The 18,278-nt window shown below is 45.4% G+C and overlaps 1 protein-coding gene across 3 annotated transcripts in view; it reads right to left on the reverse strand.

The window, feature by feature from the left end:
- FAM171A1 (family with sequence similarity 171 member A1) overlaps nt 1-18,278 on the reverse strand; it is a 135,733-nt gene that overhangs the window by 64,111 nt on the left and 53,344 nt on the right. Inside the window, exon 1 of one of the 3 annotated variants that reach the window (XM_045466433.1) lies at nt 6,361-6,382. The exons of the other annotated variants lie outside the window; for them this stretch is intronic. The gene's annotated coding sequence lies outside the window, so the exon portion shown is untranslated. Of the gene's footprint in view, nt 1-6,360; nt 6,383-18,278 lie in introns of those variants that run through there. 3 annotated transcript variants of the gene reach the window in all.

Consider the following 18,278-nt stretch of genomic DNA (forward strand, 5'->3'; position numbering starts at 1 on the left):
TGGTGAATAAAAGTGAGTAGACAGGCAAGTGCTATGACGTGTGGTGCAGGCACGAAGGGGGGCACTGCTGGAACAGCATGTGCAAAGGCTCAGAGGCAAGATAAAAACCATGCTTTCTGGAGAAACACGAATAGGTTCTGCAAGATGACAGACAGCGTGAGGGGCATGAGGCCCAGTAAGAGATAAGTTTGGAGAGGCGAGTAGGGGCCAGACCACTCAGGGCTTCAGAAGGGACGTAAAAGGCTCACTCTTGACCCCAAGGGCAATGAGAAGTTACAAAGGTTTTTAAACAGGGGAGCGGGAATTAAATTTGGTTTAGAAACATCAGGCTCTAGGTAAACGATGCACTGGGGAAGAGGCAGGACTGGAGACAGAGCGTGCAGTTAAGGGGCCTCTGTAATAACCCAGGAGGAGATGAGGTGGGCCGCATCGATTACAAGACACCAGCACAGTACTCCAGAACGATCAGAGGTGAATCCTGCTCCAGGGAACCCTTTATGCCTGGGTGTGTAAGGAGTGGCTGGTGCTCGGTGACATAAGTCCACTGACACACACACAGCCCCTCCCTGCCACACATTTTGAGCTGCCTCAGACCTGAAAGCCCTATCGAAGCCTTGGGATAAAGAGGTGGGGGCAAGGACGAGCAAGGACTCTCCGGGTGTGCAGGGAGGCTCATGTGTGCAGGACCACGGCAGTCGGGCTCAGTGGCCTGCTGGACACCGAGGGGGAGGGAGTCGCTTCTGAGCTGGCCCTGTGGGAACTGCCCCCGGGGCATACACTCCAGAGCTCCACTGCAATTCCCCATGCCAGGTTCGAATCTCAGCTCCACCCGGTTCTGGCCATGAGGCCCTGGGCAAGGTACTTCTCCTCACCAGGTCTGTTTCTTCCTCTGTAAAGCGGAGGTGACAGCAACACATATGTCAACACAGAGGTGGAAGCATTCAGCGTGACACCGGACGGAGCAAGTGTAAACACAGCAGTTACCATTATGTTATTCCCATCACTGTGCTAGAAAGCACTCGGTCACAGCGTCCAGTGGGGGCCGGGCCGGGGCACAGAGAAGGGAGCTGGAGGGGAGAAAGGGATAAAACAAAGTGCAGGGCTGAGGCATCCCTCTCAGGGGGTGGTAACTTTACACCCAAAGCCCTACCTCCGCTGTGGCAACCAAACTGAGAAGAACGTCTTTTGGTTCAAGGACCTCTGCCTTGGTAGTTTGCCAAACAATCTTATGATACCAAAGCGACCTTCTGAATTCAGTTAATCACCATTTTTTTTCACGGAATAACTTAACATATTTCTTGACTAGATGACCACAAAGAACAGCTAGAGAATACTGGGCCTACGTATTAGAGATCTCTCAAGGGGTGCCTGGGTGGCTCAGTCGGCTAAGCGTCCACCTTCAGCTCAGGTCACGATCTCACGGTTCCTGAGATGGAGCCCCGAATCGGGCTCTGTGCTGATAGTTCAGAGCCTGGAGTCTGCTTCGGACTCTGTCTTTTTCTCTTTCTCTCTGCTCCTCCTCCTTTCGTGTTCTGTCTCTCCCTCAAACATAAACATTAAAAAAAGTAATCTCTTGAAACCTAGTAGACAGGAAAAGATAAATGCTATAGAAGCCGAACTTGGCTACTTGATCCAGGGAGAGAACTAATGTCCAAAGAGGGATAAAATCAACATCATGGAAAACCAGGATAGGACATCGCAAAATATGCTGAGTTAATCCCCTCCAATCTTACCAGTTATCTGAATGCAGGATGTTTGGGATGTATGCCACACACGTGTTTTCTTATTTAACTCAACTCCTTAGGTCCCCAGGTGGCATGCGAAGTTATAATGTAAATTAACTCTGCTTTCATTAATACTCACAGAGCAGAAATCCCCCGGAACAGGGCGAGTGGAAGGGTGGCTTTGTAGGGCGGCAGTGACGATTTCTGGAACTTTATGGTCATGAAACATTTACTAACAATTGGGATTACAAGGTTTCTGCTCTCTCTTCACTGTTGGCTGCTTCGCAAGAGCAGATAAGAGTTCGACAAAGCTAACCAACTCATGAATCAACAGAGGAGGGAGTTTTACTATAATCGACGTCTTCGATTCTACGATTGGAATTTCTTCCAATTTAGAGAAGCCTACTTTATGTTCTGCAATTATCTACTTTGAAAGAGATCATTTAGTTGCTTCTTTTGGTGTGACAGGATGGGGGGAAATGTCAGTATGGTTGGGTGATTATTACAGACTACTGGGGTATCATTTTTCTAGAGTAACATCTGGAATTAGGTTATCCATTCAACAGCAAACAAAATTGTTCCCGCCAACGGAGTGATCTTAGGGACTAGGTGAGGCACTATTTATTGAAACTATTCTCATTTTGCAAGTTAAAAGAAGACACTATAAAGGGCCCAAACCTAACTATGTATTAAGATGAACTCTGTTATCTCCGTTGGCCAGTGGGAGCTTATGGATCCTGCCGAGCTACCCGATTACTAAACTGGAAGGCCTTTTAGGAGGGGTTGTATAAGATCAGGTGGGAAGGACACACAGGAAGCACCCAGGGAAAGGTGCAGGCAGGGGAGCAAATGCCCTGAAGTGAGAACGGCCCGGCTGCTGGAACCGAATAAAAACCAGCGTGGAGGGAAATGCTGGTGTGCAGCCAGCCACCTCCTAACACTGCACTGTCTGACGCGGGGCCACCAGCCACATGTGGGCATCTAAATTCAAGTTTCAATGAACCCAAATAAAACTCAATCCGAAATTGAGCTGCTGGGTCACACCAGGCACATTTCAAGTACTCTCCGGCCCCAGGTGGGCAGGGGGATGCCACACTGGCTGGCACAGACAGAGCATTTCCAGCATCACAGATGGTTCTACCGAACGGTACGGATCATGCACTACAGTCTCAATCTGAGCAAAGACCTGAAGGCACCTGAATGGTTCGACGAAGAAAATATATCTGAGCATGACTCTGGAGCAGCCCCTTGAATGCTCTTGGGTTTGACCTGCACGTGAAGTCCTTACAGTGACTTAAAAGGCTCTGTGTTCTCTATCCTGCCCCCCAAGATCTCCCAGCCCTCATTTCCTACGTGGCCCCCCATTCAAGGAACAACAAGGAGGCTAGGGTTCTGGGAGCACGCTTTGTGCTGAATGTTTCTATGCTTGGTATACTCTTCCCCAACACCCTTCTGTGCAACTGGCTCCCTCACGTCCTCGTCAGCTTAGTCTGCTTACATGTCACCTCTTGAACGAGGCCTTTACTGACCACCACTTATTTTTTCTAACTTTTAATATGGAAATTTTAGAACAGTATAGAGAACAATATAGAAAAATATAATAGTATTGAGGAAACACTCTGCACTGATAAAGTTTCGAACACCAACTTTCTACCATTCTTGGTTTATCTATTCTCCCAACTCAATTTTTTCCTTTCTTTTCTTTTTCTGCTCAAACATTCTGAAGCAGGGGTGTCTGGGTGGCTCAGTTGGTTAAGCGTCCGACTTCGGCTCAGGTCATGATCTCGCGGTCCGTGAGTTCGAGCCCCGTGTTGGGCTCTGCGCTGACAGCTCAGAGCCTGGAGCCTGCTTGGGATTCTGTGTCTCCCTCTTTCTCTGCCCCTCCCCTGCTCAGCCTCTCAAAAATAATAATAATAAAAAAAATTAAAAACAAAAAACCAACATTCTGAAGCAAATCCCAGTTGCATTAGGTCACATCATTTCCCCATAAATATTTCAGTTTACCACAGATAAGGGCTTTAAAAGTAACCAAAAAGCCATTATCATACCCAATTCATATAACAACCTCTTTGTATCACCTTATACTCAGCAAATATTCAGGTTTCTCTGCTTGCCTAAGCAATTTTTTTTTAACAATTCCTACCTTTGTATCTAAATTTTTTTTCTTAACATTTATTTATTGCTGAGAGACAGGGACAGAGCATGAGCAGGGGAGGGGCAGAGAAGGAGGGAGACACAGAATCTGAAGCAGGCTCCAGGCTCTGAGCTGTCAACACAGAGCCTGACACAGGGCTCAATCCCATGAGCCATGAGATCATGATCTGAGCCGAAGCTGGACGCTGAACCAACTGAGCCACCCAAGCGCACCATGACTGTATTTTTTAAAAAAATATATCATCCGTCCTCTGTACTTTTTTTTTTTTTTACATTTGTTTATTTTTGAGAGACAGAGAGAGACAGAGCATGAGCAGGGGAGGGGCAGAGGAGGGAGACACAGAATCTGAAGCAGGCTCCAGGCTCTGAGCTGTCAGCACAGAGCCCGACGCTGGGCTCGAACCCACGAACCTGGAGATCATGACCTGAGCCAAAGTTGGACGCTGAACCAAATGAGCCACCCAGGCGCCCCTCCTACCGTTCTATCTAAAACCCCGATCCCAAACCCACCCTGTGCTTCTGATACTGTCCTGCTTTGCTTTTTCTTTTATGCATGACACTCAGCAATTCTATCACGTTTCTATAACTTATGTGCTTATTAACTGCCTGACTCTTCCAGAATGCCAGCTTTGAGAGAGCTATGTTGTCTGTTTCTTCTCTTCTTGTCCAATCATGTGTTCCATGTCTGGCACACAGTAGGCAACCAGTATGTATGCTGAATGAGTCACTAACACTGACAGGCATTTCCAGATATCATCTGGTACACGGACTAAATATCCCCGGTTTTTTGTTGTTGTTGGCTGTTATTCCATTTATTTCCTAGTCACTACTGCTTTAAACAGACACTACCGACATTCATTTGAAAAGCATTAATTCAGAGAGCTAACGCGCTGCAATAATCAGAAAATATTTACTGATCAGCAACTGTATGTGTAGCAGGTATTAGGCACTGTCAGAGATTAAAAATAGAAGAAAAAAGAGACGGCTTCTGTTTTTAAGAAGTTTAGAGTTTTGGGGGCTGTGGGGGAGGTCAGGCCAACCCACGTGCCAGAGAGCAAAAAGGACGAAGCTGGGTAAGGCAGAGGAAAAAAATAGAGCAAAGAAGAGACCAATAAGGTCTGGAGTTGACAAATAAGAACAGCGAGGACAGACCCAAAAGCTCTGTGGAGGCAGAGGTGACACAGGGGTGACAGGAGAGGACTTACGAGGGGGTGCCTGTGAGCGTTCTGCTAACTGGATCAGAGAACGCTGGCTGTGCAAAGTCCTGCACGAATACTGGCCCTGATGATTACGGTTTATCGAATTAAATGAGGGATGCTTCTGGAAGAGACGAGAACTGAAGGGAGGCTGGCGGGATGCGTAGTGTGGGAAGACAAAGGCATCTTCTGAACAGCCTTCTCTACTTGACTATGTTCCCACATCACACATTCAGCCAAAGGCAGACGCCAGAAACTTGGTTTCCCAGCCTCCCTGGTGCTAAGGAGAGACACTTGGGCTCTGCTAATCTGATGTCCTCAGGCTGGGTTCTGATTTAGAAGACAGCAACGTAAAAACGCAGGTGCTTTTTCTGGCCAGAGGAGGGTGCCTGTGGGTTGGGGCCAGCAGTGGAAGCCGCCCTGTCTCAGTGCAGGAGGGGGACAGGGCGTCCTGGGCTCAGTCTTGCCATCTGGCTTAGGCACTGTTCTGGCTGCCCAGCCTGGTCCTCCCAGAACTTCTGTGAGTTACCTACATGCTTTAATGATGTCTTGTCTAGTTAAACCAGCTAGAATGGGTCGTGGTGCTTGCACTCCTCAAGTTCTGCACTATCCTAGCAGGACGCTGTACAGCTGAGGGCTATCTCCTTGGGACGTACCCGCTAGGGTCTCCTCCCACCCTCTGGCCCAACTTCTCAGTATCTGTGATGGTTAATTTTATGTGTCTACCTCACTGGGCCATGGGGTGCCCAGGTATTTGGTCAGCAATATTCTGGGTGCTTCTGGGTGAGATTAACATTTAAATCAGACTGCGTAAAACAGATTTGCTATCCTTAACGTGAGTGGGCCTCACCCAATCAGTCGAAGGCGTGAATAGAACAAAAAGGCTGACCCTCCCCCAACTTCCTCCTCCCTTTGGACTGGGACACTGGCTTTTCCTGCTCTCTGACTTGAACTGAAATACAGGTTTTTTTTTTTTTTTTTTTTCTGCGCCTAAAGTCTGCCAGGCTTTGGACTGAAACCACCCCTTGGCTCTTCTGGGTCTCCAGCTTGCTGAATCATGCTGCAGATCCTGGGACTTGTCAGCCTCCATACTCTAGTTCCGTCAGCCTCCATGAGTCAGTTCTGTATAATAAATCTCGTCCTACATAAACATACATCCTATTGATGCTGTCTCTCTGGAGAACCCTGACCAACATAATACCCATCCTGTGTTCCAATTCTGTCCGCTCGTGGTGGGCGGACCCCCGGAATGTGTGCTCAGGACTCTCCTCCCTACATATTCTTACTCAGCAATTTATTTCAGGATCAGGAATTCAGTCACCGCCTCTGGAGCATTCTTCTCAAAATTTCATCAGTCAGTGAAAGAATCAAGAAGGAGGCAACAAGCACTCGGGCATTCTCCCTCCGCCATGATTCAGAGCTCCTTTGCTCTTGGCAAATGTGCAGTTTGGCTCTGTGGGCACAAGCCAGTCCATTTGAAGTAGAACAGAGAGCATCTGCTTTGTGGGTAGAAAATGAAACATTATCTTTTAGTCATTTCCTTTCTTCTGCCACAGATTTAGAACTAAATGCAACAAGCCTGTTTCAAATTGTTGGCCTCAGAGAAGCCACCAGTTAAGTGGCGAGTTCAGAGCAAACGTATCTGAACGGAGGCAGAGGAAGGGAACGTATCTGGAGGCAGAGGAAGGGAAGACGGTCACACTTCGCAGAGGGACAGAGGGAACCCCCATCAGTTTTATTAACATGCTGCCCACAAACACCGAGGGGCCTTGTTTTTCTCTCTCCTCCTTCTTCTTCAAATACTTTATACCCCGAGTTATTTCCCTACAAATGACAGAACACATTATTTTATAATCTCTCACCCAAACTCCAAAGCCAACATCTCAACATCTCTCTTACGGTCATGTGCTAACGCGGACTGCTCCAGATTGCAAAGTCCCTTGCGGTTTTCGCTGGGGACGGGGCTGGGAGGCTGCTTTCACCTGCTCTCTGAATGGCCTCTGCGATGTAACCCAACAAACTCTGGCTTCATCTGGGACGGGAAAGTGGAGTGCGGGGACACCGTCTTTTGTTTTGTTTTGGTTTCTGTGAAGTTTTTGGCTCCCTCTGGCTGTTCTTCATTCCCTTTCATATCCCCTCAAATTAGTCTTTATTCTGGGATTTTAATTTTTTCTTTCCTTTTGGGTTTTAGAGCTGTTGGTTTCCACGGCAACCCCCAGCCGGCTGGGAACACAGCGTTTGCCAGGCTGGCCTTGGGGCCCTGCAGACAGGAGTCCTTTTCCACTGGCAGACCAAGCGAGGGTTTCCCTCCCAAGTTGCCTGGAGCTCCCGTGGCTGCTTCACGCCGGGCCAAGCGGTGGGAGAATCCTCTCATTCGCCTCCGGCACTATGATTAGATTTAACCCAAATTCAGGGGGAGTTCATGCTTTTTCATGTCTCATGTAAAACGGTAAGACATGACTCGATCATTTGAAAACAATTTCCAAATGGGATGCTAGTTTTAAAATGTTACCGGACCTCTGCTCTAAGAGATTCTGCCCCATGTTACTTGTACTGACATTTTTACCGTATCAGTAGAGTCGCAGAGTTTCCCTGCCTTTATGCAGCTATTTACAGGCATGTCCTAAGACGCTGCACATGCTGAGAGGCAATTATCTACTTTATTTCTTTTGTAATTACGAAAGGTGTATTTTACTTTGTAATCAGGCAAAATTAGAATGCACTTTGTGCGAGGGTTACATTAGAGTTTTCTTGTGTTTTCTCCAGGTTCACATAGTGCATATGCACCTTATCATTGTTTTATTTGCTCTCAAAATTTAATTAATCATGTCCTTCAAGCAAATCATACATGTATGTTTTAGAGATCTATATGTTATACTATATATTGTATAACATATCCTATATAACCTATATATTAACATATACTATATTAGTTATACATAATTATATGTTAACATACGCATTGCGTTATATGTAAATAACATGTTATACATTACTTATAATATATAGGTCAATAAACATCTGCTACAACTGTTCAATTTTAGCTGCACTTCAAACATTTGGTAAATCTCGTGTGTGCTTAGTTATAAAAGTAATGTTCAGTTTGGTGTTCTTCTGCAAAGACCAACATTTCTGTCTTCAGGAGGAGAAAGGACAATGTAGGTATACTCGAGAGGGACGAATCCGCTGGGCCCTAGTCCCTCCTGGTCCACCTGTCAGCAGCCATTCTGTACTTAAGACACCTGTGGCTCTGGTCGATGCTATCGGGAGTGCCCTGAAACCTCTCTATTAGTCTGTGGTCACAATATCTGACAGCCACCCCCACTTTGGGAGGTTTTCCTTGTAAATGTGTCCCTTGATTTTCAGTGGAGGATTACAATCTCTGTATTTCCATTTGAATCTCTATTCACTTGAAAAAACATATGAGAGGTAAGTTTGCTGCTGCAGGCCCTGGGAAGTCAGAATCCCACTTTGGGCCTTTTTCTGTCTTATGATCTCTGGATCGTAACTGGCTCGTCTCTGAACTTCGTGAAAGGACAGCTACATGGTAGACTGAACAGTTACAGCTTCCCTTTGGAATAGAGAGAGATCTCCGCAGGCATCCAATGGGTACTGTTTACATGAGCGGCTGCCTACCTCTGCAGGCATGTGCTTTGAGTTTATTTCTCATCACAGTCTTGACAGGCTCTGCATACAGCACGTTCTCTCACCTCCCCCCAACACTTGTTTGTCCCTCTCACTTATGTTACTTCTGTCTTGGCAAAGCTGTCGAGGGCCATAAATCAGTGGATTCCTCCCCACCCCAAAAGAAATATGCATGAGGGCCAAACCTACGATCATCCCATTAACAACACCTTCTACCCAACATCACCAAGTTGCTGAGAATGTTGACATACACAATAAACATTCACAAAGAAGCTATGATATAGAGAATACTGATGTATATATACATGCATGACATTGACTTTTCGCTCCATCTGAAACACTCTGTAATGGAAGTAGAAAATGTAATCCTCAAATACCAACAACCTGCTGCAACATACTGGATAAGGATCCTGTTAAGTCTATCCATTTAGTGATAAGTTAAATGGCAGAAGTAATTCTCTGTTATTGCACCTGGGACAAAATGAAGCTTTCTGGGGCTGGTTCCATATGTGGATTATGCTATGAAAGCAACCATAAAGTGACTATGTTCTTGCAACTAATCAAAAGGTTATTTGGCTGGGGCGCCTGGGTGGCGCAGTCGGTTAAGCGTCCGACTTCAGCCAGGTCGCGATCTCGTGGTCCGTGAGTTCGAGCCCCGTGTCGGGCTCTGGGCTGATGGCTCAGAGCCTGGAGCCTGTTTCCGATTCTGTGTCTCCCTCTCTCTCTGCCCCTCCCCCGTTCATGCTCTGTCTCTCTCTGTCCCAAAAATAAATAAACGTTGAAAAAAAAAAATTAAAAAAAAAAAAAAAAAAAAAAGGTTATTTGGGTAAACATCCCAGGATAATCTGGAAACTATTGCTGGATTGACCTGATTCAACTGAACAACTTACATCACAACCAAGTATTCTCAAGCAAAATCATTTCAGAATTTTCCTATGATCCTGCCTAAACAAGTTACCTGACAATAGCCTAAGCTGACACAGTCCCTCCCAGTCCTCATACGTGGTAACAGGAGTCACTGAGATGTAGCTTTAAAGTACTATGTGAAAGCAGGATTAGTTATCTTGGGGGAGAATTCTCCAAAAAAATTCACACCAGTTTAAAATGAAAGATGCTTCGACCGTTCAGAAGAAATATGGATTGAAGCAGTTACTGAACATCAAAATGGCGTTAAATATAGCTTTAAAAAACGCTGTGGGTCCAACTCTAGAGATCTTTTCCATAGACATCAGTGCACATGTAAAAACCTAACAATAGCCTCATTTTAGTTAGATACGGGAAAGCATGTGATGACTCTCACATGGAAATGTAAATATGGTAAATGCACGTATAAGGGCACAAAGCATCCTTCCGAACTGAACGAGAGAATTACGACGATGTGACACGGTGGTTAACAGGAGGACCCACCAAGTGTTTGTAAAGAAATCACTGTAAGAAACCACTGTAAGAGGCTTCCGTTCTGTTAGTGTTTTAAAAATTTCACAAAGGCACAAAGTCCCTTCAGGAGAGTTTGGAAGAATCTGCGAACTGTGAAGTTAATGAGCAATATTAAGCATGTCTATAAAATTAACATACACACCTTAGCCAAGCTTTAAAGATCTGCTGGAAGATGCTAGTGGATGGTTGCCAAGGGAACCTGGTGGAGGAAAAACTGTGTGTGTGTGTGTGTGTGTGTGTGTGTGTGTGTGTGTGCGCGCGCGCGCGCGTGTGTGTTTCCAGATCTCCTTTTATCTATGGATATACATTTTTCATACTTTTTGTCTAGGGCTAGGTCATGGGCAACAGGACATGACATTTATTTTGAATAAAGAAGCCTACAGGTGTTTATTGTGAAAAAAAATTTTCTTTTAGCAAGTCATTTCTTTCTCTAGGCAAAGAACAGCCAGAAAGTGCTAAGTGGGAGCTAGTAGTGAGGAAGCAGAGTCATTAATTACTTAAAAAAAATTTTTTTTAATGTTTATTTATTTTTGAGAGAGAGACACAGCATGAGCGAGGGAGGGGCAGAGAGAGACACACACACAGAATGTGAAGCAGGTTCCAGGCTCTGAGCTGTCAGCGCAGAGCCTGGTGCAGGGCTCACGCCCACAAACCATGAGATCATGACCTGAGCTGAAGCCGGATGCTTAACCGACTGAGCCACCCAGGCGCCCCTAATTACTTTTAGAACTGAAAAAAATAAAGGGCAAAATATGGAAGCTGAAGTGGCTTCTGGAAGGCTGTGAATAGCCCAAGTGTGTGAGGCTCTCTGGCACTTGAACTTTTATGAAAGAAAGATAAAGGTCCTTGAAGCAGCTGAGTTTAGTCAACGCAGTGATTAAATTACACATGTGTGCTTATCTTTCCGAGGAAATGGAGATAGTTAACAAGCTACAGTGAACCTATTATTAAAATGTTCTTTTCTGTTTCAGAACTAAGCTTAAATATCTTAGGGCACTTGAAGGTCCTTGATACGAAAGTCCCCAGAACTAGTACGGAATGTGTACACAATGCAGGTCTCATGGCCCCGGCGACCAGGGCTGCCTTCAGCCTCCTTGACCTCCATCTCTTCATTCATAAAGCAGGGATGCTAAATGCCTTGAAGACTTGTGGGATTCCCCGAAGGACAAGCGGTGTTGTCCGTGAGGAGGCTGCAAGCACGAGGTTATTCCTTGCTTTCCTGTCCAATTCCTCTAAGTTTATCTGGTGAAACAAAATCTCAATGCCTCCCCAGCCTCCACCTCTAAAAGTCTATCAAGGAAAGAGAAATAAAATACAAAAGGGAAGATAGCGTGCTCTTCAGAGCACAGGGCTGAGGACTCTGATGACCTGGAAGATTCTCATCTCCCTACTTATTCCTTAATGCTCTTAATTAGTTTTCTCATCTGTAATAAAGGAGGTTACACTGCCCCCCTACCACGATCAGCTCATGGAGCCATAGTGAGGAAGTAAAGGGCTTAGTATTTAACACAGCACGCAGTGTGGGGTTTAATAACTGTTTGCTACTTTGGTGATTGTTTCCCAACATCTAACTCTTTTTTTTTTTTAAGTTTTATTTATTTATTTTGAGAGAGACAGAGATAGCACACAAGCAGGGGAAGGGCAGAGAGAGAGGTAGAGAGGGAATTCCAAGTAGGCTCTGCACTGTCAGTGTGGATCCCGATGCAAGGCTGGAATTCATGAACCAGGAGATCATGACCTGAGCTGAAAACAAGAGTTGGGTGCTTCACCAACTGAGCCACTCCGGGGCTCCCAACACCTAACTCTTAAATGAGGATCATCAACATCTTTAGACAGTTGACAAAAGACTTCCTGGAAGGTTCATGGAAGATTCTTCCTCCTCTTTCACTCCCATCCCTGACAAGTCCCAAGGACACAAGGAACTGTCACTGATAGGAGAGAGCTCTACATGGGTCTCTTGTGTTTGTGAACATCTTATAAGACACAAAATATTCTACTCTTTGTCCTGAACTATCTCCTCAAGGATGCTTAGTGAACAGCCATGCAAGATAGACGTGTCTCCCTCTAAGCAAATGCAAGCAGGCTCTTTAGGTTCCCTAAGCTTCTGTAATGCAACCCACTGCGTGTGGTATCATCTGGTCCTCTCTGCACTGCCCTATGGGAGACAGGGCTCGGGAAACTTGGGCAAGAACATTGATCCTCTGGCTGTTGCGGCCGCTGTGAGTGATAAATAGTCCTTCATCTCTGACCCACAAGTATTGTGTCTTCTACCTGGATCTATCAAGCCACGGGAGGCTGCCTTATTAGCTTACAAGTAGGGCAGAATACAGACCCTTTGCAGTTCTGGACAGCCTCTCAGGAGCCCAAGTAAGTCTGGGATTTGGGAAGGCACTGAGGCAGGAAAGAAATGTGTGAGGGCCCCAGGAGAATCAGAGGTAAAAACAAGAGACAAGACAGCCCCAAGTTTTGGGTAATGCCTTTTGGCTTATGAAGGTTCTTTAACATGTGAAAATGTACATTTGCTTAGTGAAATACTATTTCTGCTTATCACGTGTTTGAATAAATTCTGTACTAATGAGACAGCACCATGCGCTGTGTTCACTCCTACATATTACAGAAACTTATCATGCTCATGTTCTGATGAACACCAATATTTATGAAATCCAATTTACAGGGGTTGTCTAAGAAATTTTAAACTTTTCACAGCCAACTTAAATTTCCTGCTTCATCTGACAGTGGGAGGGGGGTTGGGGGGTGGGGTGGCACGGGACTGTTCAGAACAACAAAGTACTGGTCCTTGTGATTTTTTTCCACAGTAAGAACCAACATTTTCCACCCAGTTTAAGTTTATAGAATCATTCTTAGTTTGTGCCAAGTGGATTAACATTTCACTTTCTAGCCTTCATAGCTCATATACTGGCATCAATGTCAATAAAGGGATTTTATTTTCCACTCTTGCCTCGAAAAAGTAGGAGTTCCACACTCTTCTTCATTGCCAGCTCAACTACGAATTCTGCAATATAAAATGGAGATTTATTTTTTCCAAGCGTCAGTACAGAACGTCTGCCATATTTTGTCTTATACTTGGAAGTCGATGCCATTATTAGTTCTCCTTCACAAAGGCAATATTAAATGTCACCTGTCAAATGGGTCACACACGTATATTCACTGAATAATCACTTGGCTCAGATCAAGAATTCAGAAGTTACTGGAGTGGCAGGGCCAATGATTATATCTCCCCAAGAGAGCCCATTGGCCAAAGGAGTCAGGAATACAGGCAGGAAAGGCCACGTATGAAGGAGGTTAGAGCTTCAGGGGGGCCCACTGCCGGCCGGCCTTCCCTGCCGGTTAGCCAGGGATGGAGTTCTGGCTAGTGCACCTCCCCACCAGGAATCTGGACTGAAAGATCTTGGGGATGGGGAAGAAGCAGGAAGTGTCAGAGGCTTCATTCCCACAAAGAAGAAACGGAGGGCTCTCGGCTGTGCTGTAATCTTTAATGCTCCACTTTCCAGAGGAGAATTGAGGTTCTCATGCAAGATTCCATGGCTAGCGTGTAACTGAGATGGGGCTGTAAGGATGAGTAGGTATATTAACCTTTGACATTTTTTTAAAGTTTATTTATTTTGAGAGAGATAGAGACAGCGTGAGTGGGGGGCGGGGGCGCAGAGAGAGAGGGAGAGAGAGAGAATCCCAAGCAGGCTCCCGGCTGCCAGTGTAGAGCCCGATGGCGGGCCTTGAACTCATGAAACCCTGAGATCATGACCTGAGCCCATACCAAGAGTCAGATGCTTAATGGACTGAGCCACCCAGGTGCCCCAGGCTTTGACATTTTAATTAAGGTTTTGCTGGTCCAACAGGGCCTACCTGTCCCAGGGCTAGCTAATTCCTAGAGAGAGAAAACTACTGTCTGTGAGCACTGGCTCATGAGCACGCCTTCATATGTAAATGAACCCATCCAGAGCTCACATCCCCAGCCACCTCCTTTATGGGGCTCTCACATTTCAGGTCACTATCCACCTGCCCTAGTGACCTCATGGCCAGATACCAAACGACTAGAGAGAGCCAATCTGCCCTGAGCCCACTGACGTTACTTAAACTGGCCTATCCTGGCCTGCCCTTTCTGCTTCCTCTGCCTTATCCATTCTTTTCCAAGAAAACCACAGAAAGGCTCTTGTCCACATTTCCCCTCACTCTCTCTGAGTGCTGACCCCCTGTGAACCCCAACAATGCCAAGCCATGCCCCTTCCTCCTGGGGATGTGAAGATAACACAAATTCTCTTTTCTTTTAGAGAGAGAGTGAGTGAGTGCACAAGCAGGGGAGAGGGGCAGAGAGAGAGAGAGAGAGAGAGAATCTAAAGCAGGCTCCAGGCTGTCGGCACAGAACCTGACGGGCTCGAACTCACGAGTCGTGAGATCATGACCTGAGCTGAAGTCGGACACTCAACTGACTGAGCCACCAAGATGCCCCTGTTCTTCTGGCTACAGACAAGCCATGAACAGAGTGGTAGTATAGAACTAGTTATGCTAGAACAAGTTACACTTGCCAGGAGGAAGAACTTTGTAGAAGTCTCGGCTGCGTGCAGAAACAGTACGTTCCTGATCACAGTACAAATTTAAGTGGTGACAGGAGACACTGACTTGTCAGGAAGGCGGGACACAGGACTCCGTATTGGTCCGGATGAAGCTCTACATTACCTCCCAGACCCTGACAGGTGTCACCTGAATCAGGGCCATGAGTGAGAAATTACAGACTTTCAACAGCAGAAGATTGCTGGGGACTTCAGTAGAAGAGTGACTCTTACAATGATACACAGGATGCACTGGCACAAAGGGAGACCAGGGGTGCAAGGGATAATGAGGAGATTCCAGTTGAAGGCCAGTCCCCAAGACCACAGAGAGAGGCTTGCTGGTGTGTACGTGTGTGTGTGCAGAGACAGGAAGATGGGTAAACTTGAATAAGAATCGACTTCCTCTCAACACCGGGGAGGAGACCCCTGGGCAGAAGTTCTTAGTGGAAAGGGCACCAAAGTACCCTGCGGGAAGGGTCTGACAGCATGGCCATTAACCTGCAGAAAAATCCCTAGGAAGGTCACAATCCCACAGAAAGGAGACAGCTGCATCACGGGGCATCGCTTTCGTGTGCAATGTGATGTATCTTGCTGGGGCTGGTCCCTATCTCCACACACCGATGCAAATCATTTGATTCAAAATGATTTTAAGTTATGGATTTCAGTTTAGGTGTTCCACAGAGCCTCCAACAGGTAAGGTATTTTCGGTTCTCCTTTGAAAAAGGTCACCCTAAAATAATGAAATCATGCAGAGGACAAATGTTTAAATCATCCTGTCAGCAAGATGAGTAAATTCAGAGTATTTAAGTTAGCTGTTTTAGAACGAGATGTTCTTTTGAAGTTGACTCTGAAGACCATCCGATTTGGGGTAAAGACTCCCAAGGGGTACCCCCACATGGAAATGAGGGCAGTGGGAGAAACTGCATCCCAAACACAACAATCTGCACACACACAGAACCAGCAATTACTTTGGATTCCATTCTTTTGCTCAATTAGGTCATAGCCACTTTCTCACTGGATCTAAATTCAGCAAACATCCATCATGGCCAACACTTCTGCCAAGACAAGCTTCCCAGAACAAGGCTTTTCATCATGCCACAGTAGTTTTGGAGTGAATTTTGGGATCCTTTCAGGGCTTTGGGTTGTGACAGTTTGAGGGTGCAGACTTGAACTTGGATGCAGGGCACTGTGGAGACAGTCTCTGTTGAGTGACCTCATTTCCTGCTTCCAAGTGCTGACCTCGCAGCATAAGGATGACACCACCCACATATCCTCAACAGGGCAAATACTTTGGCCTATTTTTCAGGAGGCTGCGAAGTAACACAAACCCAACAACTTTCCACTCACTTGCGCTGTGTGATCGGATGCCATATACATGGGCCACGAGGGCTGAAACCCCTTCCTGGGTAAAGCACACACTGGATCCTAAAAAGCTTGAGCCAAGAGGCCATGCCCAGGATCATAGGGTTAGGATTTCATTGTGAAGTAGACAGTGAGTTGAGGAAGACCCCCAAACAATAACATTCATCACCACAAAAACAGGAATATACTCTTCCAATTCTGTGACTCTTCTTTTCCAAAACCACCCAGTGAGTATTTAGAGCTTATTTAGGAGCATGGAGGCAATGTGGGGAAATGAAAAGTTTTAATTAGAAAAGATTAAACATTTGTGTCTCTCTCATGCTGTCCATATTCAGGCGTGAATCTTTCAAAATCACTGGTTGTGCTACAGACACCCCAAACACCATACACTGTCCTCCGTGTCCAAGTATACAATCCGGGTACGCAGGATCTACTCGGAAGGGTATGTACTGCAATCAGCCAGAAAGGAAAACTGTCACCTCACTGTGAAAGTTCATAAAGGCTCCGGGAAGGTTCTAAAGAGACAGTCTTGTAAACACACATCTGCTAACATTTAGTTTTTAAAAGTGGAAAGTTAGTTTTTAAAGATAGGGAACAGCTTAGACATGTTATCTTGACACAGTCTATCGTGATCACTATTTCCATAAAGAACTCCTCCAGGTTTTCAACTTAAAAACAAACGTAGGGGCGCCTGGGTGGCGCAGTCGGTTGAGCGTCCGACTTCAGCCAGGTCACGATCTCGCGGTCCGTGAGTTCGAGCCCCGCGTCAGGCTCTGGGCTGATGGCTTGGAGCCTGTTTCCGATTCTATGTCTCCCTCTCTCTCTGCCCCTCCCCCATTCATGCTCTGTCTCTCTCTGTCCCCCAAAAAATAAATAAACGTTGAAAAAAAATTAAAAAAAACAACAACAAAAAACAACAAACGTAATCTTAACATGAGCAACTCCTCCTTGTTGCAAAGCTGGTCCTATTTCAAACTTTCGATATCCCATCTTCTGGCTCATCTCTTGTTATGATGTAATTTGTAAATGAGAAATTAATGAATGTAGATAACTTAACCACGAATGCAATACAAATTAGGGGTGAGCAGAAACCCAGTGTATCTCATTTTCTAACGCACCTATTTGTTGAAATAACCGATATGCAAGTAAACCGGACGTGTGCTCACAGCTCACAATTTAAAAGCCATCTGAAGCAAACTACTGTATCCACAGTCTTGTCTGCCAACTGCCCATGTTTAAAGTGAGATACTCAAGAGCATGTAATTTAAATCCACAAAGGAAACAAAATATTTGGAGGTGACAAATCTAGCTTCTAAAGACTTGCTCTAGGACTTGAAAGAAATCTGCAAATTTTCTAAGCCTTTATTAATTAAAACCACAGCAAAATGCCAGTATTTTAAGGTAACAAACTTTTGATGATCAGTAAATTATTTCTGCTTTAATGACACAGTAGACCTTCAATGAGGAGGAAAGAATGTTAAAGGTGTGTTTCATTTCTAAACTCTGATCTCTCACTTTGGCAGGTCTCTGGGACTTGTTATTAAGCAACAGACAGAAGTTGTTATTTTGGGTCTAGGAACCCCCCAGCCTGACAATAAGACAGTGGAGCTTCACTAGCCAATTGTACTTGATGTTGAATTTTCTTTCTGACCTAGAACCCCCGAATGTATGAAAGAACGATCAGTTTCCAACTTCTGACACCTTGCCTGCATGGGGGGCAGGTGCAGATTGAGGCAAAGAGTTTGGTGAGGGAAGAATTTAGTGGGCAAGAGTAATACTAAGTTGATTAAAACAAACAAACAAACAAACATTGTATAGGGGCAACAAACAAACATTGTATAGGGGCACCTGGGTGGTTCAGTGGGTTAAGTGTCTGACTTTGGCTCAGGTCATAATCTCATGGCTTGTGAGTTTGAGCCCTGCATAGGGCTCTCTTCTGCGAGCACAGAGCCTGCATTGGATTCTCTGTCCCCCTCTTTCTCATGCTTTCCCTTGCTCACTCTCTTTCTCTCTCAAAAATAAATAAACACTGCAAAAAAAAAAAAAAACCCTTCTAAATGTACAGGATATTAGGTTCCAAAAAACTATCAAATAGGTTCTATTATTTGATCTTAGAAGTAATCCCATGACATAGAACAGGCAATGTCCACGATTTATAGTAAAGGGAAGCGTGACCTAAAATGTTTAAAAAT

Source organism: Leopardus geoffroyi, chromosome B4 (genome assembly GCF_018350155.1).
Source record: "Leopardus geoffroyi isolate Oge1 chromosome B4, O.geoffroyi_Oge1_pat1.0, whole genome shotgun sequence".
NCBI classification, from domain to species: Eukaryota; Metazoa; Chordata; class Mammalia; order Carnivora; family Felidae; genus Leopardus; species Leopardus geoffroyi.